Raw genomic sequence first — 20299 nt, 5'->3', positions numbered from 1 at the left:
AGCTGCCACTGTGGCCCCAGGCGCCCCTCCGTTAGCGCGTGGCGCGTGCCGCCGGTCCGCGGGGGAGGAAGCGGCCGCCGGCCGGCCGCAGCACCTGCGCGTCGCGGGGAGGCCTCGCTCGCGACCGCAGACTCGCTCTCCCGCAGGCGCCTCCGCCCTGGCCGCGCGCAGAGCCGCGGGGTCGGCCCTCCGCTTCCCCCCTGGCCTGACGCTCCTGCGGTTTGAGCGGAACTAAGGATCGCGACAGGGTCCACACGATGCCTGGGCGCCGCCCGCACGCAGGCGGCCGTTCTCCCACGGCGTTTCACTGAGGAGCAACGGGCACAGTTCTGGGCTGTGTTACGTGGTTGACAAGATTGTGACGGGTTGAAAGAATGTGGGGAAAACACGCAGACCACAGGGGCAGGGGATTCCGTAAATAGGCCTGGCCGGAAAACAACTGGCTGTGAAGGAGACAACACCTGATACTGTGTGTGCGTGTGCGTGCGTGTGCGCGTGCGCGTCGTGCGTGCGTGATCAAGGAAGCCTTGCATTTTTATTCTGGTTAGCTGCCCCCGGCACGTCATACATACACGGTGTATAACTTGTATTTTTTAAAGGAAACGACCAGGGTGTGTCTACATGCTGGCAGGGAGCGCTTGGGGGACTGGGTGGATGAGGGCGCGATCTCCAGCTGGGCACGGTGGCACACGCCTGTGACACCATGAGGCCACCCTCAGCAACTTGGCCAGACCGTGTCTCAATATAAAAAGAGCCGGGGTGTGCTCAGCAGTAGAACTCCCGGGGCCAATCCTCGGGGGCACACATGCACATCTCAGGAAGTCCCCGATGGAGAAAGCGTGGAAATCAGCTTTAGGTAAGCGCGGATGCCGTTTTCAAAAACGTGCAGATGCAGGTAAGTTGCAGGTAGGACGCTCTAAGAGATTGAAAAATTCTAGTCTGAGGACTTGTTTTTTCTGGAAAGCAAGAAATCAGGGTCATGTTCTGAGCCAAGTGAAAGTCTTCATGTGAAAAATTAAGGTGCACCACCAAGTCAAATACAAGAATGAATGTCACCCTGCCCACGGGCTCACTAAAATCCTTCCCCAGAAAACCATCCTTGGTCCATTCTGGTACACAGGGAGTGGGTAAGGGGAGACTGAAGTGTTATACGGTGCGTTGGGGGTGGTGCTGGGGATGGAGCCCAGGGGTTCACACGTGATATAGGAGCACTCCACCACCAAGCTACAACCTCAGCCCCAAAGCACGATACCAATTAATATAAAGGATGGCAGTAATTATTTTAACTAGGAAATTTTTCCTGCTGTACTCGTCTATGATTTCATTCAATACTCAGTATCTTAGAACTATTCCTTTTGCACAGACCTTCTCTCCTCAATCAGAGTTGTGTACCTAGACTGGTTTCACACAATGACATACATCATCTAACAGCGGCACTTCTTAGAACCTATCCCCACTGTTCAGTGGCACATGAGTGTAGTAGAATTAGCCATCAGTGGCAAGATGACTCATGGACTTTTGGAGTGGAAAAGCTTTATGCAGAGACATAAGCATGTTCTTATGAAATGTTTTCATCAATCATCCCAAAGTTGCTCATTATATAAATCAGAATGTTTTTAATTACAAGTCACAGAAAACCCAACATTTACTTGTTTAAACAATAAATGACATTTATTGAGTCACAAAACAAAGTCCAGAAGTAGGATAGGCTTCAAGGTTATTTTAGTTGAGAGGCTCAGTTAGGCAAACATGAATGTAGTTGATCTTTTCTCTTGTAAGACGCATAGTCTCTACCTGGCTCTTCTAGGGTGTGGACATACCCAAGACATTGACAATGACCAGGGACCAAGCATGGATTAGTTAGCTTAGTCCTGAATCATATGTCCCTCTTCTAGATCCAGGGGTAGAGATCTATTCTTTCAAAACATATAGGCTCTGTGGAAAGCTATGGATAACAGCAGATTTCAACAGTGACATCAAAATCCATATGGTTAGCCTGGAGCAGAGCATGATTAGAAGCAGGGGAGGAAACCTCTTTTTCACTGCACCCTCCATGATGAGAACCCAAATATCCAAAGCCGTATGTAGGTCACCTCCCTCTTCCATTCCACTCCCTTCACTACAAAGTAGATCCTTCCTCACAGCAAATCGATATGCGAGAAAAAAAGCTCTACAATGGAGTAGCTGTTCTAGGCTAAAAGATTTTCTTATTTCCCACACTGTTCCTAATGAAGATTACATGTCAACTGAACCAGCTTAATCCATTAAGTGCACAGCTGATTGTGTGGGCTTTCAACATGGTTTGAAAGTACTTCAGTTTTAATGCTCTGAAAACGTCACTTCTAGTTTAAAAGTAAGTCTGAGGAACCCTCATAAATGGTTGGTAGAAATGTAATTATATGATCTTTTTGGAGGGGAATTTGGTGATTATCTAATAGAGTAACACATTTATTAACCGTTTGACTCAGTATCCTGCTTCATGGTCATACTTTCTTTTTATTTTTTTAATATTTATTTTTTTACTTGTAGATAGACATAATGCCTTTATTTTATTTATTTATTTTTATGTGATGCTGAGGATCGAACCCAGTGCCTTACACGTGGTAGGCAAGCGCTCTACCACTAAGCTAAAGCCCCAGCCCTCATGGTCATACTTTCAACTTTGCAAAAACATGAAAAAAGCGTGTTGCACCATTGTTTATAACTATGAAATATTGGAAGTAACCTAACTGCCCATATGTAGAAGTGTGGCTGAATAAAATAGGCACAGTAGCACATGCCTACAATTCTGGCTATTTAGGAGGCTGAGGCAGGAAGAGCACAAGTTTGAGGTTCATCTGGCAACTTAGTGAGAACTTGCCTTAAAAATAAAAATTTTAAAAAGGGCTGGGGATATAGTCAGAGGTATAATGTTCCTGGTTCAATCCCCCATACACACCCACCAAAATGCTACCACCCGAAAATGGAGCATTATGCAGCTATAACAAAGGATGGCAGAGAGTTCTATGCACTGGGGTGATTTCCAAAATATAGTGTGGGAAAATATCAGTGGAAGGAACATCTATAGCTTGTTAGCTTTTACATAAGAAAGAAGGAAAAAAGAATTATTGAAAATATACACGTTTCTGCTTGTTTGGGCAAAAAGAAACAGAATAAATCAGAAATTAATGAGACTGATTATCTACAAAGGGTAAAAGGAAAAGGAAATGGATGGAAAAGAAGGGAATGAAAATAAGGGGAAAGGGATGAGGTGAGGCACACTTTTGTAAGTATGACTTTTTAAGTTTTTCTTTTGGGTACTGGGGAGTTAACCCAGGTGTGCTTTGTCACTGAGCTACATCCCTGGCTCTCTTTATTTCTTATTTTGAATGGTCTCAGTAAGTTGCCTAGGTTGATGTCAAACTTGAGATCCTCCTGCTTCAGCCTCCTCAGTCATTGAGATCACAGGAAAAAGCACATTTCTATTTTCCTATGGAAATTAAACAATGGCTAAATGAGGACTCCCTTCTGGATAATTCTCACCTCCACTTCCTGTTGTTGTTCTCCTTTTCCCTCTTTCTCCTCCACCTCACCGTGTGTCTCAGGGCTGGTTAATTGTGCCCTTTTGCTCCTGCAGGACCCTGCTCTTATTGTTTCTCCCATTTCGCCCATTTCTTAGTGCCCACTTACTCCGGCCAGCCCTGGCCCTGTGTGTCCGTGGGTGTCTGCTGTCCCTGTGTCCTGAACGCGTCTGTGACTCGGGGTCCTTCTGCGTGCTGCTGGGATCCTGGACGCTCCCCTGCACTCTCCTTCTGCCCCTGGCTTTTCCTCACGGGGCGGTGGGATGGGGGCCGGCGGGCCTCTGCGAACTGCGTTTCCAGGTGGCCGGCTCCTGGCTCGGTAGACCAGGAGGAGGCCAGAGGGACAGTGAGGACCGAGGAGCTGGAGGAGGACGCCCGCGGCCCAGGCTCTCGCACAGCCCTGCCTCCCAGCTCTAGTGCCCTGCGGACCCCCTGCCACCGCGCAGCCTCCCCGGCGACCCCGGCGACCTCGGGCTGGGTCCCCTCCCTGCCTGCTCCCTCTTCCCCCCAACCCCTGGGTGGTGCGGTGACTTTCTGCTCGTGCCCATACCTGGCGTGGAACCTGCCTCCCGTTTGGTAGCGCCACGTTTCACGACCGGTGTAACCAACTCCCTGTGCTGGATTCTCTCCTGGGGTCTCCAGCTGGTGCGTCCAGTGTTCCCCTTTGAGGCCTCTGTCCCTGTTTGTGTTTTTAATTCTCGCTGCTGTAGAGAGGCCCACGTATGTATCCTTCCCCTACATTTTGCTTATCGACAATGTGTATTTTTGGCATCTTTGTCTAGTGTGAAATAACTGTATTTATGTGGGGAAAACCCTGTACATTCTTAAAAGTTACTAAAGGGCTAGGAATGTAGCTCAGTGGTAGCGCACCTGCCTCCCATACACAAGGCCCTGGATTGGATCCCCAGCAATGAAGAAGAAAATTGTAAAGACACAATTATATAGTGTCAATTATATTTATTATTTACTATACTATACATTGAGAAATCAAAATTTTTTATTTGTTCAACTCAACATGTCAACATAAAAATATTTTGTTGAAAATATTTTGTACAAAATAATGGATTCAATCCCCAGCACAAAAACAGACAAACAAAATAAACCCCACAAAGACAGATAAGCAAAAATACCCCCAAACCCCATTTTCTAAAACAAGGTATTAGTAGGAAGAGTTGGGAACCAGGCAAGGTGGTGCACACCTAAAATCCCAGAGGCTCTGAGGCTGAGGCAGGAGGATTGCAAGTTCAAAGCCAGCCTCTGCAATTAGCAAGGCCCTAAGCAACTTAGTGAGATCCTGTCTCAAAATGAAAAATAAAAAAAGGGCTGGGGATGTGACTCACTGGTTAAGCTCCCTTGGGTTCAATCCCCCCGTACCCCCAAAAAAAAAAAAAAAAAAAGTTGTTTATTTTACACTTTTTTGTAAATCTCTTTAATTACTGACTTAATTAATGGGTAACTGGGTTTTCATATCTGCTTCTGAGTTCAATCTGTTGTGATGACAACACACACAAGAAAATGATATCTCCATTGTTATGAACATAGTTTTGATTTTGTGACCACTGAAAGGTCTTGGGACTCCCCAGGGGTCTTTAAGTCATACTTTGAAAACTGGTGCTTATTGAAATTGCATTATTCCTGATAAGGGTTCCTTGGACTGGGCTTCATTGTAATAGACTCATTTAAAAAAAAAATGTTTCTTAGTTATATATGGACACAATATCTTTATTTTGTTTATTTTTATGTGTTGCTGAGGATCGAACCCAGTGCCTCATATGTGCAAGGCAAGCGCTCTGCCACTGAGCCACAACCCCAGACCAATAGACTAATTTTTTAAAATATATTCTTTAGTTGTAGTTGGACACAATACCTTTATTTTACATCTTTATTTTTTAACATGGTGCTGAGGATAAAACCCACTGCCTCACACATGCCAGATGAGCGTTCAACCCCAGCCCCAAAGGACTCATTTTAGTAGCTACATTTCATATATGTGCACAGATGTCTAAGTGGTATGCAGAGATTAGTGAAGATTATCTCAAAACTAAACATTTACTTCTGCTCTGTGAAAATATGGGAAATATTTTAATAACAGGAGGAATGGCTAGCAGGAGAAAAAAGCCCTTGAAGTGAGCTGATGGTCTCAGAATTGGTGAATCCAAGGGAAGAGCAAGTCCTACTCAGATTTAGTCACTGTGGAGGTCCAAGGAAGACGGATGGTGTGAACAGTGGTTTCAAAGCCTTCTGCATGAAAAGCTGAGAGTGCACCAGTCGGTGCAGGTCTGTCCCCTGGTAGAAACAGACGGCTCACAGCAGTTCTTGGGATAGTCCATGGGTCTTTCTCTTGTTAATGTAAAAATGTATTGCTACTGTTTTTGCCATCAAAAATTGACGATCTTGGTCTTTCCACCTTGCCTTTTTATAATGTCAAAAGAAAGGCACTGGTCACTTCAACAGCTTTACAGTGGACTCCAGCAATGTCACCAACGGTATGACTTTTTCAACCAAATCTAACAACTTCATCATTTTTCTCAGTGAAGTCAAAGCAACTGTCACTGGGTTAAAGCTGTGATTTTCTTGCTGTTCTTGATCAGCTGGACCCTGACACACTTCCTGATGGCAGATTTTGGCCCTTTGGCTTCAACCCCTACCTTTTCCAGCACTGTGCCCTTTATATGGGAAGCACCTCCCAGAGGGTTGGCCTTGGGGGTGGTGCCAAATGGGTATTCTTTACTGTTTATCATGCCACCTCCGGTTCTTTGGTGACTTCGGAGCTTCCTGGTGGTACCGACACTGGGACACCTGCCTGTCTTGCCGGTGCCACTGGGAGGAGTGAAAGAGAGCCCCAACAACTTTAAAGGACCCATCATGCTGCACCAGGTGGTTTGGCCACACTCAGAACCTGGATGCCCAACGGAATGAACTTTATGTATGTAGATGTGGAAAATGGCCTGTGCACCCCAGGAACACATGACTCCTGGTAAGGGAAGGAAATAGGGGTGTGCCTGTTCAGAGTACTGTTTGTACTTCACAGGTCCTCTCTGTAAAAAGCAGGTGCCTCTCTTACAGACATGCTCACACTAGCAGAGGATAAGACGGGAAGCTTTTAGGAAAGCAGAAATTGGGAGGGGAGGAGGTGGCTAAGAGGGATGGGGAGTTATCGTTAGGGTAGGGAGATCCACATGCCAGATCATGTGGTGAAATTGAGTCGTGTTTCCCCAAAATGAGATACAAAACCAGCACAGGAAACACAAAGAAGATTGAACTGTTTGCTTGTTATTAGAAGTCTCATTTGTGGAAAACAAAGCATCAGATCGATCCTTTACTTGCTTTGTTGAAAATTAGGCTGTTCAAAAGAGTGTTCACCCAGGCCAGTGGCACCCACCTATAATCTCAGGACTAGGGAGGCTGAAGCAGGAGGATTGCAAATTCAAAGCTAGCCTCAGCAATTTAGCAAGGCCCTAACTGACTCAGTGAAACCCTGTCTCAAAATAAAAAATAAAAAGGGCTGTGGGTGTGGTTCAGTGGTTAAGCACCCTTGGGTTCAATCCACAGAGCCAAAATAAAACACAAAACAAAAACCCAAGAATGTTAAATGAAAAGGACTGCTATATAAAACAATTCTGATGGTGTGGGAAGGGGACAGTAAAAATGACTATGTTATCTTAGAGGAAACATGGGGTCCATTCAGATACATCCTCAATCTAAGAATAGTAAAATTTCAGAGGAAAAAAAAAAAAGCTAACACCATGTGGGTAGATAATTTAAAAGAGAATAGGACCAAAGGAAAATAAGTTTCCCAAAACTCCCTCATATAATGGAACTGTCATCAACATGATATATTTTAATTAGAAACTAAGTATTTAATAGTGTGAATAAAATGGAGAAGTAAGAGCTGGCTGACAAATTCACCACTGTCAAATCTTTATTTCTAGAAGGTTTAAAAGAGTGCAGCTAATATCCTTAGGCCCTTCAATTCCTCTCTAAGAATCTCTCCTTCAGAAATACTAGCACATATAAATAAAGAACTGTGTGCAGGGGGCTGGCGATGTGGCTCAAGCGGTAGTGCGCTCGCCTGGCATGCGTGTGGCCCGGGTTCAATCCTCAGTACCACATACAAACAACGATGTTGTGTCTGCCGATAACTAAAAAATAAATATTAAAATTCTCTCTCTCTCTCTCTCTCTCTCCCTCTCTCACTATCTCTTAAAAAAAAAAAAAGAACTGTGTGCAGGATATACATTAGCTCTTTGTAATAGGAAAAAATAAAAATAACTGCATATATAAATGTCTGTATATAGGTGATTGGTTTCATAAATTATGTGATTTCCTGTAACTGGTATGTGGCACACACAGGGCATGACAGATCTGTACGAAGACATGAAAGGTATAGACTCAATACTGATCGGTACAAAAGCAAGAGGTGGAGCGTGGTAGTGCTGGAGGGTGTGAGAGCTGACTTGCAGCCGCTGTGGTCACACCCTGTGTACATGGAGGGTGAAAGACCTGGCAGCATCCAGTGGAGCCCAAGGCAGAAGAGAGGGTCCTGGCCACAGCCGCCCATTGCCTAGGATGAACTCACCTGAATCTGGACCTCAGCTCTTGTCTACATTAGCCACGCCAATGTGAGTTTTCTTTGCCTTTACTTGTAAGCCAAAATTAAAATTTTTAAAAGTTTCTTATTTGCTTTATTTTATTGGTGCTGGGGATCCAACTCAGGATGGTGCACGTACTAGGCCAACTGCTCTACCACTGAGCTCCATCCAGCTCCTAGTTTGGCTTTTAATTGCCACATAATAATTGTACATATTTATGGGATGCAGTGTGATGTTTCAATAAATTTATATAATGTGACAAAAATCTTAGCAGAATCACACACACAAACACATGTATGCATGTTATTGTGCCCTTGTCCCTTCTATTTGGTTTAAATGTCTTAGCATGATCTGGTCTGAAGGTAGAGAAAGGATGTGAATCCTCGGGGTGCTTCAAGCCCCTTGTTTTCATGCTCAGTTCCTGGGTGGTAGCCCTGCGCAGCGCGACTTCTCTGGAGCCTATGTATATATTTTGGGTTTTATCTCTGGTTTTGTTAAAGTATTTAGATTTTTGTTCTTGAACCTGAAGCAGCTCCAGAACCACTTTGAGAGATAAGGAAGAAAGCCATCTTTTATGATTTACTAAATATAGCAGGAAGTATACAAAATGAGCCTTGAGCATCTTGTAGTATGGAATGTAATGAAGTGCTAAAAGGACAAAAGTCTCACATTAATGGAGGTGTGTGGAAGGTGCACAAGAGGCAATTGAAAGAGCTCCCAAAGGCCAAAGCTGGAATAATCTAATCAATAATGTAGGTAGCACTGGATTACAACCCAGAGTTCAAAATAAATATCCATGATTTCATAGTGATGTAAATAAGCAATTGAATAAATTAATAACTGGAGAAGATGAGACACATTTCTCATGCAGAATACTTTAAAACAATTTATGTAGACAAACTGCTGTCAAGGTGGAGCATAACTCCCCACTCACGTGGAGGCACATGGTGACTTCCTTCCAAAGAGTGCAGCATGGAAAGAGAGGAGAGAGTGACTTTGTGGGCTGGTGTGGCTCAGTGGTAGAGCACTTGCCTAGCATGTGTAAGTAAGGCTTTGGGTTTGATTCCCCAGCACCCAAAATATCATACATAAATGAAGTAACTTCACAGTGGAGAAAGGGGGTGATGCTGATGACCTTTCCCCATAATGTGACACGATATGGTAAGGACGGTCCTTGCCTCTCTGGTCTCCCTCCCCCAAACACACATATGTGGGGGTAGACACATAATTCCATGCTAATCATGAGAAAAAATAGCAGGCAGATTCCAGTAGAGGGAGACCCTACAAAATACCTGATCAGTATGCCTCAAAACTCGAAAGATCAAAACCAAGCAACGTCTGTATGATTCTCACAGCCAAGAGAAGCCTGGGGAGACTGGACAGCTAATGTGACATGGTCTTTCTGGGTGGGGTCCTGGAACAGAAAAAGGACATCAGGGTGTCAGATGTGGCAACACTCACCTGTGATCCCAGCAATTCAGGAAGCTGAGGCAGGAGGATCCCAAGTTTGAGAGCACTCTGGGCAATTTAGTGAGACCCTATCTGAAAATAAAACATAAGAATGTCTGGGAGTGCAGCTCAGTGGTAAAGAACCACTGGGTTCAATCCTCAGCATCAGCGATTAAAAAAAAAAAAAAAAAAAAAAAGCTAGGCATGGGGATGCAGACCTGTGATCCCAGCAGCTTGGAGCCTTAGGAAGATCACGAGTTCAAAGCCAGTCTCAACAACAGCGAGGCACCAAGCAACTCAGTGAGATCCTGTCTCTAAATAAAATATAAAATAGGGCTCAGGATGTGGCTCAGTGGTCACATCTTCTGTAACCAAAAAAAAAAAAAAAAAAAACCACTGGGGGGAAATTTATTAATTGTACATATTTATGGGATGCAGTGTGATGTTTCAATAAATTTATATAATGTGACAAAAATCTTAGCAGAATCACACACACAAACACATGTATGCATGTTATTGTGCCCTTGTCCCTTCTATTTGGTTTAAATGTCTTAGCATGATCTGGTCTGAAGGTAGAGAAAGGATAAATCAGAATAAAGTATAGACTTAATAGTTAACAATGATGTATTAATATTTGTGTTTTAAATGCAATAAATATACCATACCAAGGTAAGATGTTAATAATAAGTGAAACTGGTGCCTGGTATCTGGGAATTCTTTGTACTATCTTCTTGATTTTTCTGTAAGTATAAAATTGTTTTGAAAAATAAGGTGTATTAAAAATGTATGTGTGCGCTGGGGCTGTAGCTCAGTGGTAGAGCTTTTGCCTCACAGAGGTAAGGCACTGGGTTCTATCCTCAGAACCACATAAACAAATAAAAAATAAAGACTTCACTCTCTCCTCCAAAGTACTTTTTAAAAATGTATGTATCTAAAGATAGGGAGTTTAGGGACAAAATGATGCTACTTAGAGTTGGAATTAAGTGTATCTTATCACCTTTTGTATTAAAACAGAAGTGAGGGGTAAAGTATGACAGTACCACAGTACATTCACCAGTTATGTCAGAAAGTCCCGATGACTCTCATGTAGGAGACTAAAATATTCCACATAAATTATAAATCCCTCATTAATTATACATTTGCATTTAACTACTGGTGGCAAAGGAATATTCTTTACCTTGTTTAGATAATGTATAACTGAACAGGGAAGCTCATTTTCACCCATTTTACTCACTTTAGACTTGAAAGGTTTTATTCCTGCTAGTCTCCTAAGACCTCCTGTCAAGCTGAAATATACAACTTTTTTCATTCTTGATCTTAGCATTTGTAAGAGATAAATAATTGATTAGCATAGGAATTCTGGGAATATATTTAGCTTTTGCTCAGCACTAAACTATTTTTAAATGTCCTTAGGCATCAACCCAGAATGTACATCTGAAGGATGTCAATTGGAAATTGGGAAGTGAAGCGACAGCTTGGATTAGAAGTCTGAAGCGTGAAGTGCAGAGGAAGGAAGAGTAGCTGCCAGTTTCCCTGCCGCTCAATCGCCCGTCCACCTTGCCGGGCTCCTCCAGTCTCCTACACGTCCCTCTGGTTAACACTACACCCTCTTTGAGGGCAGAATCTTTCCTTACAGAATGTGGTTGCGAGTTTCTCTTCATTCTTCAAAAATGAGTTGAAGAAAAAGAAGAATTAAAAACATTTTTTTATTTTATTGTGATGAGATCATTTAACATGAGATCTACCCTCTTCTTAAAATTTAAGTGTTGTGTTCAGTATTGTTAACATTGGGACAATGTCGTACAGCACGTCTCAGCAAGAACTTATTCATCTGACATGATTGAGACTCTGTGCCTATAAATTGTCAACTCCCTGTCTCACCCACGCCTGAACAACCTAGTCCACCCTCTGAATCCTCGGATGTGTCTGTTTTATCTACCTCGTGTGGGTGGAATCATGCAGCACTTGACCTCCTGTGACTGGCTCTTTCACTCACCCTAAGTCTTCCAGGTTCATTCACGATGTCAAACTCGGCAGATTCTTTTCTTCTTTTCTCTTTTTGGTACTGGGGATTGAACCTAGGGTGTTGTGCTTGGCTCTACCACTGAGCTATACTCCCAGACCATTTAAAAAATTTTTTCTTTTGAGACAGGGACTGACCAAGTTTCCGAGACATTCGATCCTCTTGCCTCAGCCTCCCAAATCACTGGGATTACAGGTGTGGGCCACTTCACTCAGCTAGATTACCTTCTTTTTAAAGCCTGAATGATATTCATTTTATGAATATATCACACTGTCTTTATCCATTCATCCACTGATGGATATTTAGGTTGTTTCCACATCTTGGCTGTTGTGAATAATGCTACAATATTCTAATATCTTTTTGAGATCCTGATTTCAGTTCTTTTGAAGTGGGATGGTTGGATTATTTTGTAAATTTGTTTTTAATTTTTTGAAGAACCTCACACTGTTTTCCATAGCAGCTGTACTATTCCACATTTGCACAAACAGCGTGCAAGACTCTGATTTCTCTTCATCCTTGCCAATGCCAGCACTTCCAATTTGGCTTTTCTTAATAGTCATCCTAACAGGTGTGAGGTGATAACTCCTGTGGTTTTGATTTTCACTTCCCTGATGATCAGTGATGCGAGTATCTTTCCATATACTTGTTAGTCATCTATATATCTTCTTTGGAGAAATGTTTATTCAAGTATTTAGCCCATTTTAAAAAAAAGTGTTGGGGCTGGCGATGTGGCTCAAGTGGTAGTGCGCTTGCCTAGCATGCATGAGGCACTGGGTTCGATTCTCAGCACCACATAAAAAAATAAAATGAAGATATTGTGTCTACCTAAAACTAAAAAATAAATATTAACAAAAAATGTGACGTTGTCCTGGGTAATGGCTTCCTGGATATGACACCAAAAATCACAAACAACAAAAGCAAAAGGAGACAAATGGGGCTACATGAAACTAAAAAGCTTTTGCACAGCCAAAGAAACAACCAACATGTGACAAGGCCACCTACAGAATGGAAAAGATATTTGCAAACTATATATCAGATAAGGGATTCTTTCTAAAACATGAAAGAACTCCACTAGCTCAATAGCAAAAGACCAAGACCACCAACCATCCCCCTCAAATTCAATAACCTGATTTTAAAAAGCATCATTTTTAAAACTTGAAATTGAATATGCAGTCACATACCACAAAACATTTGAGCTGATGATGGATGTACGTATGACAGTACACCCATATATGCATATGGCATTTCACAGGCAATACCATCTAGGTTGGTGTGAGTACATTCAAAGATATTTGTGCCACAACAAAATCATCCAGCGGCCTTCCTCAGGGCACCACCCGCTGCCGAGCAAGGCATGACTATCTTTGTGAAAGAGGAAGTCTGGAATTTTTCCTTTCATAGTTATTTTTTATTCAGTTCCACTTGGGGGGGGGGTATACTCTATGAAGGCCTTAAAAAACAGGAGCCTCAGTTCCTGGATGCTCATGAAAGAAGGCAGCCTCTTGTACAACCCTCCTCCACTTCCCAGGCATTTGGAAAATCCATTAGGGTTGTGTCGCACAGGTTCTCCCATGCAGCTCCACTTAAGGTCATTCAAGGTACAGGGGCATCTGGAGAGAACTATAACATTTTACCATCCTTGAGTATCTTACAGAATGCAGAGGGAAGGGCTGGGATTGTGGCTCAGTGGTAAAGTGCTCGCCTTGCACGTGTGAAACACTGGTTCAGCACCTCATAAAAATAAATAATCAAAATAAATGAATCCATCTACAACTAAAAAAAAAATTTTTAAATGCAGAGAGAGAGTCACAAGTATAAAGAATACGTGTGACATAGACCAAAGGTACAGAATAAAAGACACAGAGACAAACCCACATGATTATATTTATCTCATACTAGACAAAGCCACCAAAAACATTCACTGGAGAAAAGATAGTCTCTTTAACAAATGGTGCTGGGACAATTGGAAATCCATATGTAACAAAATGAAATTAAACCCCTATCTCTCACCCTGCACAACACTCAAAATGAATCCAAGACTTAGGCACTGGAACAGAGACCCGCGCCTAATAGAAGAGAAATCAGGTCAGATCTTCACCATGTCGGCTATGGACCTGACTTCCTTAACAAGTCTCCTAAAGCACAAGAAGTAAAAGCAAGAATCAGTGAACGGGATGGATTCAAACTAAAACGCTTCTTCTCAGCAAAGGAAACAATCAGTAACTCAAGAGAGCCTACAGACTGGGGGTGGGGGGGTGGGGGGGACTTTTACCATTTGCATCTCAGAGAATTAATCTGCAGGATACATAAGGAACTCCAAAAACTTAACACCAAAATAACAAATAACCCAATTAATAAATGGGATAAGGAACTGAACAGATACTTCTCACAAGAAGAAACACAACCAATCAACAAATATATGAAAAAATTATCAATATCTCTAGCAATTAGAGAAATGTAAATTAAAACCACATTGAAATTCCATCTCACTCCAGTCAGAATGGCAAATCTCAAACGAGATGGGGGAAAGGCACACTCATACATAGGCTGGCATTTATTATTATTTTTTTTTTAAAGAGAGAGAGAGAGAGAGAATTTTTTTTAATATTTATTTTTTTAGTTTTCAGTGAACACAACATCTTTGTTTGTATGTGGTGCTGAGGATGGAACCCAGGGTCTTGCACATGCTGGGTGAGCACTCAACCACGGAACCACAACCCCAGCCCTTACTCAGTCTTAAAGAAGAATGAAATTATGGTATTTGCAGGTAAATGGATGTAGCTGGAGAATATCATGCTAAGTGAAATAAGCAAATCCCCCCAAACTAAAGCCCATATATTTTCTCTGATATGCAATGCTAGTTCACAATACAGTGTGAGGGGTACTAAGGAAGAATAGTTACCTTGGATTAGGCAGAAAGGAGTAAAGGGAGAGTAGGGGGTAGGGGGTAGGAAGGCTAGTAGAATGATCAGACATTATTACCCTATGTGCATATGTGATTACACAACCAGTGTGCTTCTACATCATGCACAACCAGAAGAATGAGAAGTTATACTCCATTTATGTATGATGTGTCAAAGTGCCTTCTACTGTCATGTGTAACTAAGAACAACAACAAAAATGAAAGAGTAAGTGTTATGTGCCAGTATACCGGGTGTTGAGCATCGTGGATGCACCCTGCTTTGAAAGGGCTGGAAGGAAGCCCTACTAGGTCCACCCACAACATCCTAGGTCCACGTCCACCACAGCACTCATGTGAATGTCCATGTCAGGGCCGTATCTATTTCTTTGAAATTGCTCCCCATAATTCAGAGGGGTGATGTAGCAATCATGCTTTTGCTACCTAATCTCACCACTTGCCCCAAATTAGACTAGAAATGACTGGTTAACTCAAGCAGGAACTTTAGAATTGGCATTGTAAGACTGTCACTCAGTCTTTGTGTACAGCTGGGCCATAAACCAAAAATTCAGGGGCTGGGAGACAGGGTACAAACAGCCTTGTGATTGGAAAAGAAAAAATCAGTCTTCAGAAAGGTAGAACAGTGAATTGGGGCTGCAGAGAGAAAGGGGGCAAGACTGCACTTTGTGGAGTCCTAGTAACTGTCTTGATTTTGTTTTTATCCTTGTCTGCAGGTGAGAATGGATGCATTATTGTCCTGGAGTTCCTTGATATATGCCAGTGTCTTACAGAAGTCCCACTTTGGGGGAACTTAATATAAAAAGTTGATCTCTGGCACTTGTACTCAAGTAGACTGGCATTTATTATTGAGCAGGTACTTAACATGACAAGCACTGTGCTGTGCTAATGTCTCCCTTGTATTCACTCATCTTTGCTCTGAGGCATAGAGAGATCATACAACCTGATTTTAAAGATCATGTTCTTTACCATTCGGCCTCCCAAAGAATATTAAATAGTAAACACTGTCTTGTGATTAGTGATTGCCCTTGGCTGTCTCTCCCATGGACTGTAAGCATCTGCTATGATTGGCATATGGCTTGTCCCCTTCAAAGCTCAGGTTGAAACTTGCCACGGTGGCTGGAATGGCACCTTTAAGAGGTGATTAGGTGGCTTAGAGGAATCAGTGCCTTTCTCATGGGACTGGGTCAGTTTCTGAGAAAATGGGTTGTAATAAGGTGAGGCCACCCCTCAAGTTCTGTCTCTTTTCTGTGCACTCACTTCCACTCCTACTTTTCTGCTTGGTTACGATGCAGCATGACGCTGCCTGATCTTGGAATTCCAGTCTCCAGAGCTTGGAACTGAATAAAACTCTTTTCTTTATAAGTCACCCCGTCTCCATTATTCTGCTATAGTAACAGAAAATGCACTAAGACGGCATTTTAAGGTTAGATACCATGAATCGTTTATCTTTGTATTCACAGAACCATGTTAAATGGATGGGGAAATACTGGTTATTGCTTCCCTATATTGCAGTACAGTTCTTTCCATCTTCTCTCTCCTAAGACATCAGTAATTCCCAAGTCCTTGGGGGCAGGGGGGTGGGGGGAGAATATCATATCATTTGGGAGATGCTTATCAAGTTCTATCTAGTGTGTGCCCTCCTTCCCACCTTCTCTGAGGAACTCCCCAAGGCAACCATTGCTAATGATGTAAGAATGTCACATAATACAATGTCACTCTAGAGCTTCCTGAGGTCAGCTCTGCCTTCTCACTGCTGTGTACCCACTGCCTAAGAGTGGCTGGCACATAATGGATGCACTATGAAGCCTGGTTGAGTGGATGAACAAAGGTTGCTCTTTATCAAGTATTTTCTAATTCATTCTTTTTACCACATCAAAGATACCTCTGAAGTGGCACCCCCTTTCTCCACAGAAAAGCCCTCTTCACCATGGCTCATTTTAGGACTGTCAGCAAAAGAGTTCACTGTAGATAAACTTCCTATTTTCATGTCACCCTGTTTACTTGGCCACTGGCCGAGAAGATATCAGCACTCCAGGTGCTGGACACCCCCTTACTAGTTTTTCACAAACGTCTCCAGTATAATACTTTGAAGAAATGTGCAAACAAGGCCTCTGGCCTTGAGCTGTGTAGGGCATGATGTAACATGGGGGATGTTGCACCAGAAAAGAGGAAACTTAACTTGCTGGCTGCTACCCGCTTCCCAGTCCTGGGGCCACATCTGACTAAGAGAGCACCTAGCAATTAGCCAGAAGGTATTGCCATGGATAGGCTCAGAACCCTCCTGCCCTCATGAACACTCCTGTCTCCCATTACTGCCTGTAGGATGGGTGTAGATGTAAATTCTCCCCATCCTGCTGACCTTTACCCTGATTGGCTCCTGTACATTATATTAGCTGTGTGTGTTTTCTCATTAAAGGAGATCCTGCTTTGACTGTTCTCCTTGGCGTGTCTGATTGTCCTCCGGGAGGGAGGGCTGGGTGTGGGTGGCCAGTGGACCTTTACCTTTCTTGGTTCCTCCTGGTCCGGGTGTGCTCCCCCAATCTCTCCGCAGGTCAGGAGGGAAGGGGAGTGGTGAAAAACCCCGACAGAGCTGAGCTTCACAGAGTGGTCTACATTTTTAAGATAAGTTACAAATGGGGCCCATGGTAACAGCTGGCAGGGGGAGGAAAGAAGGGGAGAAGAAGCTCTCCCCTTCTCAGGTGCTGTCCTTGAAGGGTTAACTTGCCCAGAACAGTGAGAGAAAAAGCTGCTTTTATGGGAACTTCTGCAGACTGTGAACTTCTGAGCCCCTTCCCTTACACGCTGGGTATAAAACTCTGAAACTCCCTGAACTCGGGGTTTAGGGGATTGATTGATTACAGCCAAGGTTGTGCCGTATGAACCTGGCTGCAGCCCAATAAAACTGTTTCCTGCTGTCTTCGGTGCCTTGCCTCGTCTGTCCCTACAACATCTCGTGTTGTATGCATTCCATCATTTCTATTGACTGACTGCTACCAGTCTTTCTGTCGATTTTTTAAAAGTTGATTTTGCTCTGACTTCACAAAATATTTTTTTCCTTTGTTTTTGATTTTCATAAGTTCTACTCTGAAGCAGCTAAGTAAGAGTTTTGTTTGTTTTTGTTTTTGTTTTTGTATTTACCCTGCTTTGGGTTTCTTTCTATCTCTGTTTTTGCCTGTGGCTTGAAGTCTCTCCTTACTTTTGGAAAATTCTCAACCATTATTTCTTCAAGTACTCCCTATTCTCTTGTTCTCCTTTTGTCACTTCAGTTCTATATATTTTAGTCCTTTTATCTCTCCACCTCTCCTCTATCATTTTCACCTTTTCCTCTCTCAGTGTTTTGTACTAGATGATTTTCCCATGAGCTATACTCTAATTTAATAATTCTCTCTTCAGTTATGTCTAATATGAGGTTAAACCCACATTTGGGGCTCTTAATCCAGGTTATCTTATTTTCAGATATTCTTCACTTAATTTTTACTTATTTTTCATTTAATTCTATTTTATAGTTTCCATTTCTCTGCTGAGTTTTTTAACTTGTCTTTAATCTTTTAGAACATATTCAGCATCATTATTTTAACACCTTCCAGTTAAAACTCAGTATTTTGCTCACTTATAGGTCTGCATATAGTGTCTGCAGTTTCAAATGACTTGACTCCTCATGCTTCTATTCATTATTTAGTGTATGAAAGACATTGTATATTAATTACTATAGAAATAATTTTAATCTACTGAAATGTTATATTTTGCTAGAGTTGATTTACATTTACGTTTGGCACATACCTAGGGTACTAGTAATTCCATATCATGTTAATCCACTGTAGACCTGAGGTGATTGGAAGCTGGGGTTTAGTTTACCCTTATTCCTGAAATCTAGCCCTAAGTTTCCAAACCCAAAACATGGCTTTTCCAAGGTTCTCCTCATTTGGCCCTGTCATGTGCCTGTCCAAATATTTGCTTAGGGCTGGGGTTGTGGCTCAGTGGCAGAGTGCTTGCCTAGCATGTGTGAGGCACTGCGTTTGATCCTCAGCACCACATATAAATAAATAAAAAATAAAGGTACATCAACAACTAAAATTTTTTAAAAATTTGCTTAGCATCTTAATCTTTTGGTTATCTCATTAGGAATCAGCAGGTGCCCAGGGCGAGCAGTGACCCTAAAGCTGGACACACTTTCTTGGGTTTCTTTCTTCCTGGTATCTCAGCCCAGTAATTCTTTCCTGGATTATTGTTTTCCCAACCCCCTCCCCCCAATTATTCTTAAATTTTGTGCAGCTTTGCTGATTGTTTTTAGTGGGTGTGTTGTTTCCCATCATCTAGTCCACCATTGTCTGAATATCTCTAATTCATGCCATTATTAAATTGTTATTCTTACAAAATAAGGTGACAGCAAACAAAAAAAGGGTGTTTTTAAATATAATGTCATTTTCTGTTTCTTTTTACTTACTGACATGGATGCTATTAAAGTCCTTTCTACAATATCTGAAAAGCCAGGTCGATGGCCAAACATGGTCAAGGAAAAAGCCTGGTTAATTGACAACTGTAAAGGTGGCCTGGACAATGGAGATAAAGGAGCATTCTCCAAATGAGGTCGAGCAGACATCTCCTTTCTAAAAGGCCTCCTGTCGTCAGAATTTATGTGCTATTTGTTCCCTGAAGCAAATTTCTTTATGCAAAGAGTAATCAGTTATTTCATCAAGTGAGACCGAACCTGTTCTTTACTTCCTCTGTGTCCTGGGGTTATACCGACCATATGTCACGCCAGGGGTGTAAGCAGCACCAGGCTGGAGGTGCAAGCAGGGCGGGTGGCCTTATAAGAAGGATGGGCTGGATGGGGCTCAGTGGCAGAGGGCTTGCCTAGCACGTGTGAGGCACTGGGTTTGATCCTTAGCACCACGTAAAAAAAAATAAATAAAGCTATAAAAATAATCAATGTCTCTACTCCTGGGCCAGGGTAAGCCAGCCAGAGTGGACACAAGCTAAGGAGGTTTGATGGCACTGACAGACAAGTGGACACAGCACCAGCAGGAAGGGGATGTCAGCAGACCTGGCTAGGTCGGCAGCCCTGGAAGGACTGGCAAGACCTTGGACCTGGGATGGTCTTCCTTCTTGTCCAGGGCCAGCCTCATTGGGATGGGACCAGTCCAAAGGAACGCGAGGGAAGGGGATGGCACACTGGTCCGTGTGGGCACAGAGGGAGGCCGCATTGCACACCCGTCCTGGCCAGGACACCAAGCCAGGAGGCGCTCTCCTGAGCTGATGCGGTTTCTCTCCCTGGGGCGACAGCTACTTCTTCAGGGCAGGCACAGCATTTGTTGAAAATATCTCCCACTGTGCTTACTTGAAACCAAAAGGGGGGTCCAGTGTACAAGTAGAAAAACATAAGCAATAAACCAAGAGGGTTGCAGGCTTCTCCCTGCCTCCGATGACCACTGCTAATGCTGCACGGCTGTGTCCTGCTTCTCTCCTCCTGGAAGGATACGGGACCGAACAAGACCACCTCACTCTCCCTGCCACTCCTGCTCCTCCTGCTCCCACTGGAACAGCCCATTAAGAGCATCTGCACCATCAATATGTACAACTATAATGCTCCAATTTAAGAATGTGTGTGTAAGGGGGAAGCATCTGCAAATCAACAGGGAGCTTAGTGATCTCGTCATGACCCTGTCTGTATGCAAAGCAGAAACTTCTTTCAAAGTGTTCTTCTCCACAGAGCTGGACTTGATAATGCCTATAATCCCAGCAATTTGGGGGGCTG

The 20299-nt window shown here is 43.0% G+C and overlaps 1 long non-coding RNA gene across 1 annotated transcript; it reads left to right on the top strand.

Annotated features, from left to right (window-relative positions):
* Positions 1–522: 522 nt before the first annotated feature.
* On the top strand, positions 523–12480 carry LOC143401798 (uncharacterized). Its single transcript, XR_013091702.2, has 3 exons — positions 523–895; positions 7914–8182; positions 11015–12480. It is a non-coding gene; the product is annotated as an uncharacterized LOC143401798 (long non-coding RNA).
* Positions 12481–20299: the final 7819 nt, after the last annotated feature.

The sequence above is a fragment of the Callospermophilus lateralis genome, chromosome 1 (genome assembly GCF_048772815.1).
Source record: "Callospermophilus lateralis isolate mCalLat2 chromosome 1, mCalLat2.hap1, whole genome shotgun sequence".
NCBI classification, from domain to species: Eukaryota; Metazoa; Chordata; class Mammalia; order Rodentia; family Sciuridae; genus Callospermophilus; species Callospermophilus lateralis.
The sequence above is the reverse complement of the archived record's forward strand: the minus strand, read 5'-3'. Positions and strand labels throughout refer to the sequence as shown.